Raw genomic sequence first — 13817 nt, 5'->3', positions numbered from 1 at the left:
TTATTTGGCTCTTTTATTGTTGAATGCAATACTGACGGTCAGCCTAAGGGGAGTCAAATATCTTTTTGGCCATAAAGTTTCTTGGAGGAGACTTAACAGCTGCTAGCTCCACAGAACAGCAGTTTCCAAATTACCCGAGGTGCTGGACACAGGCCTTCAGAGAATGTCAAACTAAAAGCTGCAAGTTTAAATAGCTTCCAATACATTCCTGCAAAATGCACCAAAGAGAGAGCTTGAAATTCAGTTTGGTTGTGTGCAGTTGCAGTTAATCAAAAGATCTTTCATTTAAGGTCGCATTTTGTGACAAAGCTCATTATAACTTTGCACTCATACTTACCAGTTATTTTGAACCAAATTGGCATATCCTGATAAAGTTAGCATAGATGCTGTCATAGCATCAGTTCCTGGAGAGTATTTCTTCATTGAAAGGAGAAGGTATAACCCTAAAGAATTTTCTATATGGAAAAGATGTTTTTGCTCTTTTCCAGATAAGCTTCAGAAAGAGTTTGAATGACGAATGGTTCATCCAAATATTTTTTGAAAGTGCACGCCTTTTTACAATAAGTTTTCCAAAGATAGCTTTTCAGATGGCTCTGTGTAACAAGGTGTCTAATGCCAATTCAAATCATGTTAAACATGTTTTGCCTTGCTTCTCTGCTTGGTCTCTTTTCTTCTCCCATTTCAAGACAAAGTCAAGCAGAGTGGAGGTTGTCAGTAAGAGGAGGTTCACATGGCCTGCTGGCCTGATCAGTCCCTCTTGCTCTCAGCTCCTGCATTGTTCCCTTTGTTTGCTAAGTTAGATTTAGCATACAGCATTCTTCACTCATTCATGAACACTTTACTCTCAAGCTAGTTCATGGAAGAATTGGGGCTTGTCCATTCGGTTATTGAAAAGGACCTGTACTTGTTTATGTCTGATTTGTAAAGGGTATTTCTGCTTTTGGGAAGCGCAATTAGTCAAATCTGATGGGCTTTGATTTTCACTCTTTTGGTGGAAGAATCAAATGTTATTTTGACATGTGTATGCCTCCGCATCGGTTATCCATGGTAGGATAACAGCATGCCAGCAGACCTGGGACTAGCTGACTCTTAAAGAATCATGAATGCATGAAAGAATAATCCGTCTTTCAATCAGCAGATTGGCCATTTGATCCCTGGCTCCTCAAGTCCATGTTTCCTTGGGTAAGACACTTAACTTTAATTTACTCCCGAAGGCTATGCAACAGGATAAAACTCCTCTCATTTACAATATTACTGGAGTTGACAACCTCCAACCCACAAACACACACCTAAACGTAAAGCCATGCTGAAGTATCGAATTCAATCGAGAAATGTCCAAAAAGACACAATTCACCCAAACCTATAAAGACAAATGGTGAACAACAGGAAAATACAGCATGACAAACAGATTGTATTTTCTCCCACATACTGCTAAATCAATATTTCATCTAACATCCCTTGAAGGGGAAAGAGAACACGTTTTCTGTTTTCCTTCAGCTCGGCAGCATGTACTGTCTGGATTTTTTCTCAATATGTTTATACAAGTCTGTTTGGGCTGTGTGGGTCTGGCTTGGATGCAAAGTAAGGCTGGGCTCAAGTGTGACTGGGGTAGCAGTCTCCCAGTCACCCTCTTCTCTCTCCTGCTGGTGTACCAGGGTCACAACAGGACATCAAAGGCACAAAGTCAGAACCAGGCTACCTGGGACACAAAGTGTCAAAGCAGGGGTACAAAGGTTTAATATGTGCAATAAACATTAGGACTTGAAAATGTACGTGCATTGCTCCTACACGAGACTTTCGGATGGTAGCTGGATTTACAAAAGAGGACACGTCTTTGAAGCACACCGTAGCTGTTTGGTGTCTTTCTTCCAGTATACAGGGATTGGACAATTTGAAGGTTATGTTCAGTTAAATTTTTTAATGATTTGAATTGAAAACTGAAAAAAAATGTAATTGCTTTTTTCATAGCAGATAAAAGTCCAGGATGTGGCTTTTCAGTACAGAAGTAGAAGTACAGTATGTAATGCAGGTAAAATCTCTCTGATCACTTATTGTGTAGCTCAGTGTCCTCAGCAAATGAAGACAACTTTTTTTTCCTACAGAACATCCGTGATGTTTGACGATTCTAGTTTATTGTTGAGGTGAACATCCAGGTACAGGCGGCTGTTCAATTAAAAAAATAGTTTAAAAAAAAGTCAGTTAATAAATCTTTTGAAAGTAAAACATATGAGGCCATTCAAAGTCTAAGAACACCTCTTAAGACCTAGCCCTATTTTTAGCCCTCTGCTCGAAAATTGCATAGCCATACCCATAGAGAGTCCAAGCTCTAACTACAAGGTCTATTTTAATAATTTTTATGCTAGAATACTGGTAACACTTGTGAGATGTGTTAAATTGTGTAAATATTGTGTATATGTTACTGGTTAATAACTGATGTGACTTATGGCACAGCTCAAATTGAAAATGTTCCAGATTCGCCTGAAAAAAAGCACTTGTATTGAACATTTAAAAAAAAAAAATGCCTGGATTGGCCTAAAACCACGCTAAAGTCATAGAACAACACGTGTTACATGTCCCCACAACATATTTTACTTCGATTGAGTGAAGCAGGCCAGCATACATGGTCATAAAAATCAAAATTTTGATTTTCGGAACCAGCTGTTGCATTGCTGTATACTCATTTTATATACTATATAACTACATATTAACTATATATTCACTTGCTTTATCACTAAGAGTGTTCAATACATCATAATAAAGCAGTTTGCAATCATTTTCAGCCATGTTCAGTTATTTCCAGATGTCATATGTGTCATTCATGAAAAAAACCTGCTCTGACTCAGTGTGTATGTGAGATTTGTAAGGCCTGTGATTGGCGGATTTAGGTATATGACACGTCGTTAGGTCCGGAATAGTCCATTATAGGGGTGTTATTTGGAATGCTGAGGGACATTAGTCAGTAAAAATCCTGATAAGGTGGGCTCGACCCCCATGCGAAAAATAGGTTGGTCCAGGCGAAGAATGCGGGCCATTTTCGCATGCCAGGTCACAGCACGTTCATTTCAATGCAGGCAGACAGACAAGGAAATGCACTACAGCGCTGCAGCAACTTTCAATGGATTAACTGTTTTTTTCTGGACGAAAATCGCCAAAAGGTATGTAGATTTTCAATTTTATTTCTCGAGAGCAGTGTGCGGTTTCTTGGGTTTTGTTCTGTGGCCTTTGAATGCTTTGTCGGAGGTTTATTTGGACACGCTGGGTCGACGCCGCATCGAGCCCTCGTGCGATTTCATGTATCCTTCGGTCATTTTCGCTGCTGGCTTTGTGATGAAAGATGAATTTCTGCTGCATAGTTGGCGGATTTTTTGCAGAAAAATCCTGATATTGTGATAAATCTTCTAGTGTATTGAATTCGTTTGTGTATACTGTGTATAATTGCATAAAATGACCTGCATGATGATTTTGCTCGGACTTTTTTTTTTTCTTTCGGTATTTTACATGTCTGGGCCATTTTTCATATTATTTGATGAAAAGTCCATTCGGAACCTCGGTACCGGTACTCGAAGCCCAATTGGGCTTCGCTCGGGCTAAAGAGGCTAAGAACATGTACATTTGGGAAATTGTCAAGTTGAACCCTGGTTGGACTGAGTTTTTATTTGGACATGCGCCATCTGGGGAATTACACCCCTGGAAATACGACTTAAGAACCTTAGCGTGAAAACTGATAAAGGCTTACAGAATTGTTATTGATACTAGACAGAGGTTTTCCAAAGTGAAAGGTTTTACTCTAGTAATCAAAATAAGAAAATATGCAGGGGCGAGAGCTACTGTGGAGAAAATAATATTTTATTGCTAAATGAAAATTACTAAAACCAGTTAAAATTAAAGCTGCGAGCAGCGATGAACGGGCCCTCGCACCTTGCCGCGTCTCGGGGGTACTGGCGGGACACCGGCAGAAGCGGCCATAAATATCTGCGACCATCAGACAGCGTGCCCACAAGTTAGACATATTTTTAATGCTTGGACTGTGTGACGCTGGAAATTATTTAGTGCAAATATTCCACCAGTTCCTGTATCCACTTTGTGACGCTAGAGAACATGCGCAAACATGCATTGTGTTGCTCTACATCAAGTATAGACCACATCATGTAAATGTCATATAAATCGGATTCAGTTTGTCACATAACGCTGTCTTCCTGTTGCCAGTAGGTGGCGCTATGACTTTGAGTGAAAATTGGCTTGTAGACATCCTCAGGCCATGACTTATCAAATATGGCAAGTTTGGGACATATTTGAGCAAGTCCAGTGGAGTTACATCAGCTTGTTGTTTAATAGCGAATCACCTACAATGGCCGCCACGTCACGGCTACGCCATTCTATCAAACGTAAAGCTTTGAGTAACTTTTAATTGCAAAGGTCTTTAGATTATACTGACCAAATTTGAAAAGGATCTGACAATGTCCCTAGGAGGAGTTCGTTAAAGTATAGCGACTAGAAATCATGGGAAAATTCACACAAAAATCTAAATGGCCGACTTCCCGTTAATTTTAGAGCATGGTCCCAAGACACTTTTTTAAAAGTTTTTTTTGCCTACCAAATTTCATACATGTAGGTCAAACGTAGTGCTGGGGCTGCGATTTTGAATATTTGTAGGGGGAGCTATCGAGGCAATTTGAAAGGGTCAAGCCAAAAAGCCATATGAAATATTTATTTCCATCACCTATGACACCTGTGCAAAGTTCCAAGGCTTGTTGAGCATCCTAAGTCACAGAAAAATAAGCTTCATTTTTCAGGGCGAATGACGCGTTGCCACGGCAACAGCGTTTAACGACAACTCACAATAGTCACGATGAAGCATTATCAATGTCTTACGGCTTAGCTTACCAAATTTGAGACTGATCTGGGCAACTTCCTAGTCGGAGTACATCAAAGTATAAAACTTGTCATTTCCTTTTGCCAGTAGGTGGCGCTATGACTTTGTGAAAATGTTGCCATGGAAATGTGCTCAGGCCTGGACCAGCATCATGCATAACAATTTTGGGGCAGATTGAATAAAGTACCTTGGAGTTACAACAAGTTCCTCTTTAATGGCGAACAGCACGAAATGTGCGTGACATGGGCGCCACATAAAACGAAGGTCGTTCAATGTCAGTAGACCATTTTAGTAACTTTTCATCATTGTCTTTAGATCATCTTGACCAAATTTGAAGTTGATCGTATAAATTCTATGGGAGGAGTTCGTTACAGTACAATGCCTGAAAATGATGAAAAATGCCTAAAAATGCAAAGAAATGGGAGTATTACTGCATCGCCCCCTAGTGGTTGTATGGAATGAAAATTTGAGGGCATGTTACAGGACACAATGTGAACATATGCTACAGATTTCGTGATGATAGGCCATATGGTTTTGAAGTTGTATATATTGCTGTAGAAGGCCACGCCCTATGAAGTTCATTGGTCCATATATTCTTAATACAATGACATATCAATTAGCTTTTAGTAACTTTTGATTATATAGATCCAATAATGATTGGTACTAAATTTGGTACCAATCAGACCCAGCGTGTAGGAGGAGTTTGCCAAAATGTGTTTTTCACAAAATTCAAAATGGCGGAACATTTTGGCAGGCGGAGCTTAGGGTTCTGATTGGCTTTTTTGTAGAGTAGGCGGAGCTGGACATGTGTGTCGGATTTCAAGAAAATCAGACATACTGGGTGAGAGGCGCCGCAAGGCGTTACCGGTCAGAATGCTAGGGGGCGCTAGCGAGCAATTTTGTCATGCTCGAGCATTAGACCCATAAAATATCAAATTTTCCCACAGTCCTGATATGCTCACCAAATATTGGGGTGTTGGGGACATGATAAAGCCCCCAAAAAGGCGTTTCATTCGAGATAATAATAATAATAATAATAATAATTCCTACAGTTTCAATAGGGACCTCGCGGCCCGACGTTGTCGGTGCTCGGGCCCTAATAAATAAATCCTTAGAATATCTTAAAAAGGCCTTACAAAAAAAACTCTAAAACCATAACAATCTTGAATCTTCTAAAATGTCCGGTACAACATAAACTAAGCAAAACTGGAATCTAAGTTCAGGCAGGGTAGGCAGAGTACGCTGATGAGTGCTGTAGGGTGCTACTGCTTACTCCCCTCAGGTGCAACACAGCAATCCTCAACAAAAATGGACCAGTCTACACTTTTATCCCAATGCTTGTACACGCATGCAGACCTCACCAAGGTGCCTTGACTCCAAACGATGGCACTCTACGTCACCTAAAGAATACGGGAATGCTTTGAAAAAATAATAATAATAATTCGGTTTAACAATGTAAACCAAACAAGGTGCAAAAGAACAATGAAAAAACAACAGTGGCAAACTGCAGCAGGTTCAAAGGAAAATCAGGGATTAACAAGCTGCAAAAGAATACAATTAGATGTCATAACTCTACTCACTACTTCTCATATGGAATCACTCATGGCAGGCAGGACAACAATGGGGCTCTAAAACTATATCTCTAGCAAACATGTCAGATTAGAGCTAGAATAGAAGAAGGCAGTCAACTAAGTATGTATTTCAAAATGGTTGCCAAGTTAACTGATCATTTCACCTACATACCTGTAACTCCAAACACTAAGAGCCACCACAGAGACAGAGGACAGGGTCCAAAGAATGAGGCTAGGCCAACAGGTGGCTTTCAGAAATTGGCCTCGATTACAGAATTGGTTGGGGGGAGGAGCCTGGCTTGGGGCTGCGTTTACCAACACTACACCCTATGCTGCACGAGGGGAGCATTCCCCACCACACAATTAATTCAGTCCAAGTGGAGCTCTTCTTTCCTGCACATCTTTGATTGATATATGCTATTAAACAGCATCCCCTCACGCCCACATCTCACTCATCCATGCACACACTCTCACTACTTACACTGACTCCCACACCTCATTGTATTTTTCATTTATTTGCCGTTTAGAGCTAACTAGAGGAGTTCCCATTATATCTGTTGAGAGGACAGAAGGCAGAACTGTTGTGCAGAACTGTTGTGAGCTCACCCTGCTGAAGCCCCCCTAAAATGTTCTTCAGCCCCCCCCCCCAAATAATTTGGCATTATTGGATAAAAAAATATTTTTTTTGGTGATGTCATTAAATTAAACTATTGTTTCTCACATGGACATGTTATTTATAACTCTAACATGCTACACATGTGCGTGCGTTCTGGTTTGTATGTTTTCTCCCCCTTCAAATTACAATCCAACAGCCTAACATCATACTTAATGATATAAAGTTGACACTGTCAGGTCCATTCTCCATCCATTGTGTGCGGCCCCTTTAAGAATTAGGATTTGGGAGTGACGCGGATATGAAAGCTAGTTTATCCGTCTTTCCTTTACAAGCAGGAAAATTATTTCTCTCTTATTTGAGAAAAGTTCATATTTGTGTTGTCAAATTTCACTATGACCCTGAAATTCTGTCTCTTGTGTTATATACTGAATGCAAGCAAAACTACAGAGCAAAATCACACTATTTCTGATTGAACCAATCAATGAACTGTCTGAAACAATGGATATCCACGGCCCCAAATGGGCCCCAAAAATAATTGTCGCGCGCATTGCGCGCCAATATGACACTCCCCTTGGGGCTAAGCCCCCCCTTTCTTTCAATCCTAGAAACGCCCCTGGCTCACCCTAACATTGGAGAATGTATATCACAAAATATGTAATATGTAAGTCAAAAGCAGACGTAGGTCTGTCCAAAACAGGAAGAGTTTAAGTAGCAAAACATGAAAACATAAATGGATTAGGCATGTGCCTAAGCATTTGCAGACAGCACAACACCTGCCCTTCAGTCTCCTTTACCCTGCAGAAGACTGCCATGTCGAAACGTTGGTACATTATGAAATTATGAAATATCTTTTGCATCGTGGCTTCTAGTGTGCGACTACTTTTCCTTCACACTTGAGTTTTCCCCGTGGTCAGCACTCTTCAACACTGGTGTGCGTTCCCTCACTCTCTCATCCTGAAAACGCTCCAATTAAACACAAAAGACACCTTGCTTAGACAAAGATATTGAACCATTTCCAAAAGAAATTAAAGTATAACAAAATAGCTTGCTTGCAAAATCAAAGGAATATTGAATGAATATGGTATTGTGACAAACTTCAACAGTCTACAACAACCCTGTTACACACATTTTTTTCAGGTTTCTTGACAACAGACAAGCAACAAGTGGCTTCTGGTTTCCCTTATTATACTCACCATGTAGGCTGCCACAAAATAAATAATGCATTTTCCCCTTTGTTAGCAGCTGAGCAAAAACTAAAGCATATCTTAACAACTAGGAGAATGAAGAAGGAAAGATTATTCTCAACTGAATTACATTTAGATTTTTTCAGCGACCTGATCAGGCCGCTGAAAACCAACAGCAATCAACTGAATAAATCCCACTAGGAGGAGTTTAGAGCTCAGACACACACACACACGTGCACACACACACACACACACACACCCTGTTCTCTCCTCCACTGACTAAACATTGTTAAGTGGACTCTACTCACTGTTCTTCTCATCCTCTTGTTGTTCTGTTAATATATTGTCTTTTATCTTGCAATAAAAAAATAAAATAAAATAACTCTCACGGAGGCTGCCGTTGGTTCATAACACATTTAAAGTGAAATGCACAAAACACACAGATGCATGAATGCGGCGAGGAACAAATTAGTCTGCACACACAGAAAAGCACACATACACACACTCACTTCTTATGAGTCCAGGCAGTGAATGCCGAAGCATCTTGGCATGGTGATTTATTCATTTGCTTCTAGCAATAACTGAGGATATTGTTAGCGCCCCACCCATAAATCTGTATTATTTTCCCCAACATAGAGATTTGGAGAGCAGAGGCAGTCAGGGGAAATTGAGATGATGAAGCACGATCTTGACTTTTCTATGAGGAGCCTGCACAACAGTGAGCAAGAGAGGGTGTTAATGTGTGAGTGTGTGTGTGTGTGTGTGTGAGAGATTTGATTGTATTGGTGTGATGGCCAGACCTGAAAGTCCATTTCCTCATGTGGAGCCAATTGAAAGTCACACAGTTACACAGCACCACACACACACACACACACATAAAGTGCAGTCATTGTAATACAGTATTAGACAATGAGGGATGTACTGTAAATGTCACTTCTCCACAAGCGCAGCATAAAGGTTACATCTGAAGCTCCATTCCTTTTAGTGTAACTCGTGCTGCCTTACAAATGCAACTGCTGACTTGGGTCCTGAAAATATTCCCGTGTTTTCATCACAGAATTTCAACTATTTGATGGCATTCATGCTTAGTATCTGATCCCCATAAAAATCAAAGAGCCTCTTCATAATCAAGTGAATAATTGTGTTTTAATGTCAACTGAGGAACAAGTGAGTAATCTTGTTTGAATCAAATGGAGTGAAGGATTGCCATGAGAATAATTTGTGGACGACCTGTACAAAATAATCTGTATCCTTGTACATCATGCTGGAATATGATTGCTTTGTTTGAAACCCACTGGATGAATGCATTCACAGTCTCGAGAAAAATCGTGGATCAATTAAATCTCTGCTAATAACTCCCTCAGGGCCGCCTATTCCTGCCCGTCCACTCTTGAGTCGTCATCCAAAACTCCTGGTAACCGGGGCAACAACTGTGCACACCATCTTCTTTGTCACCTGGAGCTCTGCATTTTTAATTACTTTAATTAACTCTATTAATTGGGGCTGTGATGAACAACATGATGTGATGGAGATTGCTCAGGTTCAAATTTGTTTTCCCCAAAAACAGTTATTTCAAAAATCCTTTAGCAGGATCACATTTATGTCTTCTTCTCTGTTATGTTGGCATATACTACTATACGAAATCTTAATAATTAATAATCTTAATAAAATAATTTCAGAAATAAAGTTTGTGATTATATGAAAAAATGAACCCCATTTTAAATTCTCTGATGGTTAACATTAGAGGGATGAACTTTGAACTGTTTATGAAACAGTCTCAATTTAATACTGATGACTTTTTATGACCCACATAACTAAAGAAGACTAAGCGAGATGATCATCGTTATTTGGAAAATAAGCTGTATTTATCAATCTGGACATTAATATCGCAGCAAATAACTATTATCTATGTAAAGATATAAGTCAGCTGCTCTTTGCTTTGACGACGTAGCTGGGCATATTAATGCATGTCAGCATTTTTGCCGTACTGTTGAGAGCCGTTAAGAGGCTCGAAATGCTCACGTTTTCTCAGTATTGTTATTACTGAACATATTAACAGTATCATTGTTATTAATATCAAAAACGTGAAAACATAATGCCCCCAAAACTGAAAACCTCCCATCCACCCATCAACTAATGTATTTATTAATCTTTGGCTAATTATTTATCTTTGCTAATTAATTAGCAATTTCTTTTGGAAATTAATTAATTGCTATTTATTTTTCATTCTGAATAAAGCTCCTCCGCCAAAATAACAATGTTTCCTTAATAATGAGATTGGGCCAGCTCCCTCCTACAATGGTCTGGGGGCAAACCAAAGCTGGGCCAACTAGTCAAAATAGAACAACAACAAAAGGAAAAGAAAAAAACAAATCTATAACATTATTAATAATACTTAATATTAATAACGGTAAAGTTAATGTTGTAAATAGTGTTAATCAGTAGTATGTCATAATAAGTGTACAGGATTATTGATATTATTGTGATCATAACATGTATGTTGTTTGCTCTTCTATTTATTTCCTTATATATTTCCTTTCTTATGCTTTCCCATAGCTCAGACACACACACGTGCACACACACACACACACCCTGTTCTCTCCTCCACTGACTAAACATTGTTAAGTGGACTCTACTCACTGTTGTTCTGTTAATATATTGTCTTTTATCTTGCAATAAAAAAAGAAAAGAAAATAACTCTCACGTGTCGTGTTTGGTTTGACTTCCTGCTTTTGTCTTGTTTTAAGCGTTAAAGTCCTGATTCCCAGTGTTTCGTTTACTCAGTGTTTACTGTCCTGATGTTTTGGAGAGACTACTGTTTCCTGCCTGTTTTCAGTTTTTAGACGAGCTGCTGTAAGTCTTTTCCATCAGTAAATCATTGAACACTGCCTGCAGCCTCCTCATCAGCCATCTTGTTGGATATGTGACTTGGGAACTAAAGCTGACAGATAAAACACAAACAAAAAGATGTAATCTGAAATAAAGATTTGTTGGTCGCTCATTATATTTCTCCTGACACTTCTGTTGGAAGAACTCTAATTTAGGTATTAAAAAACATAGTCTATGTTGAAACCTCCTACATAAATCTGTTGTATGTTCATCACCTCTATCCAACGAACTAATAGGATGTGTTCCTTGGTTAAAAAGGTAGAACTAGATGCTGCAAACCGCCTGTCTTAGTTTTTAACTTCGATGACATTTTAATTGAATGCATTGTTCTTTTTGTCCTTTAAGCACCACCCAGCACATTTCAACTTCAATACCAGTGATATCCCTCCTGCTTTCTGTTAAATGAAGCATGGTAGTGAATATGGGAGTATTGAGAAATATTGAGTTTTGAAATTTATGGCTTGGCATCAAAGCTACAAAAAGGGTTTATAGCAGCTGGGGAGATCATTTGTGGAAACACTGGCGTTAACAACACCATATAGTGGGAGACAGAGACTACCAATCTTATCCACTGTGGTGCCATTTGTGCAGTAAATGTTCCAAGATAGCACTATAATTTGACAGTGATAGAGCGATGTTTAAAAATGATACACACTGCACCTTTAAAACACTAAAACTTTCATTGCGCACACATACACACACACTGAAGCTGTGTGTTATAAGCCGGGCTAGCGGCATGGCTTTACAGATGGCTCTGTCTGTCTGTTGGTTGGTCCACCACTTTGATGATTGCCAGTGGACTATGCTGACTATGCCTCTAGCACCGCAAGCATGTTGATTTTTTTTATGGAATATCTAAACAACTATGGACTAGATTGCTATGAGATGTGTCCCTCAGCATGAATTTAAATGACATGACCATATATAACGTCATTATCTGTTCAAAATGTTTATTTGTCCAGTATTTTGGTTCATGACCAAATACCTGAAAAACTACATCACATTTCTGCTGATGTTCAAACACACTAAACTAACATGGGACCATGGTAAACCTGCTAAACATCAGCATGAGAAACTGTAAGCTGCTAGACTGAAGGTATTTAGAATTGTTGTATGATTCCAAACATTATTAAGCTGCCATATTGCATTGCCTTTCTTCTCACTGTCTGTCTTGGCATGCATGCAGACATAGGAATATCTGAAGCTTCTACCTAGATCCCATCCAACAAGTCAGAGCGACATCCTTTTTAAGTGCAAAATCAATGGTTTTGGATAAAACTGTTGTTCAAGGTGCACAGAAAGTGAAAATTGCTCAAAAATAACTAATTTCAACGAGTGAGGAAGCTCAAGAGAGAAGCGACAAATTGAACGATAATAGTGATTGAAGCAACATGCTTTTATGTAAGGACCAGATGCACTCTGGATCCTCTCTCGGACAGCTGATGGTTTTATGTTTTTTATTTCAGTTTTTCCAAATGTCTGATAACCATGCATGATGAGCTTCACAGCACAATTTACAGGCACAAAGCACAATCCATCTATAAACTCAAGCCTATAAAAATTGATTTTTCTTCTGCCACACAGTATCTTGAAAGCTTTCCCCTTCTCACGATTGTTATCATTTTTTTCGCTCTCAAAAAATCTGCAATTACCATCTGCAATGAGCTGTTTTGAAGAGGTTTCATTTTCTTATTCATGCACTTGAGACTGCAGTGCTGGAATCAGTCACTGCTCGGTCTAAATTGTGACTCAAAGCTTACTTTAGTAGAATATCATTACTATTATTTAGAACTTATAAAACATATAATGCCTCCTTAAGAGGCAATAGCCTATTTACTGTTCTTTGTTATCCAGTGGACAAGCTTCATACTATTTGTGCATAAATACATGACAGTGGAATGATGATGTTAATGTTAACTGTCACTTTTATAGAGGATTCTGTGGACTTTTTTTTAATGAAGAGCTTTTGGCATGACACCCACAGTTCACGTTGATTAATGATCTGAGAACCAATAAAGTGAAGTTGTGGAGGAGCAACAGTAAAACATCAGTACTTTCCTGGGAACGTTTTTTATGGGAATGCCATCACTGTATAACATGTTCACAAAAAAACAGGATGCACACGCAGCTTGGGTTTGTAGACTTGTGTGGGAGTGTATTCACTGTGGCTACACGGCTACAACATTAAAAGTTAATTTTGATGATTTGATGCGAGCCACTAAAAGAATCAAAGAGAAGCTTCATATTGTGGTGGCAGGGTGTGTGTGTGCTCAGCTGTGGAGGGGTGGGAGTGGTTCAGGGAACGGTGCCGGGAAGAGACTTAATTAGGCGCAGCGTATCTGAAACAGATGCTAATTGTCTCACTCTCGGATGTATTTAAATCACCAGTCAGATTATGTGACAATAAAGAACATTTGAAAACGCCATTCAACTGTGTGCTGGCATCATTGTGCTCCCAAGACCCACCGGGTAGCAGAGAACCTGTTACACATGTGTTTTTTGTTGGTCAAGTCATGGCCCCTTTCAGTTGACCACCATGGGACCTTATTTCAGAAAAAAATATGTACATTAGTCAATGGCAAGAGACAAATAATTATTTGATCTTATTTGAATTGTGCCATGAATTACACATATGTTTGTCAATTTAACAGAACATTTTGCACGCCAAGAAAGTAGCATTTTGT

This window comes from Anarhichas minor, unplaced genomic scaffold (assembly GCF_050575085.1).
Source record: "Anarhichas minor isolate MPS153535 unplaced genomic scaffold, ASM5057508v1 ptg000001l, whole genome shotgun sequence".
Lineage (NCBI taxonomy): Eukaryota > Metazoa > Chordata > Actinopteri > Perciformes > Anarhichadidae > Anarhichas > Anarhichas minor.
Note: the sequence above shows the minus strand (reverse complement) of the source record.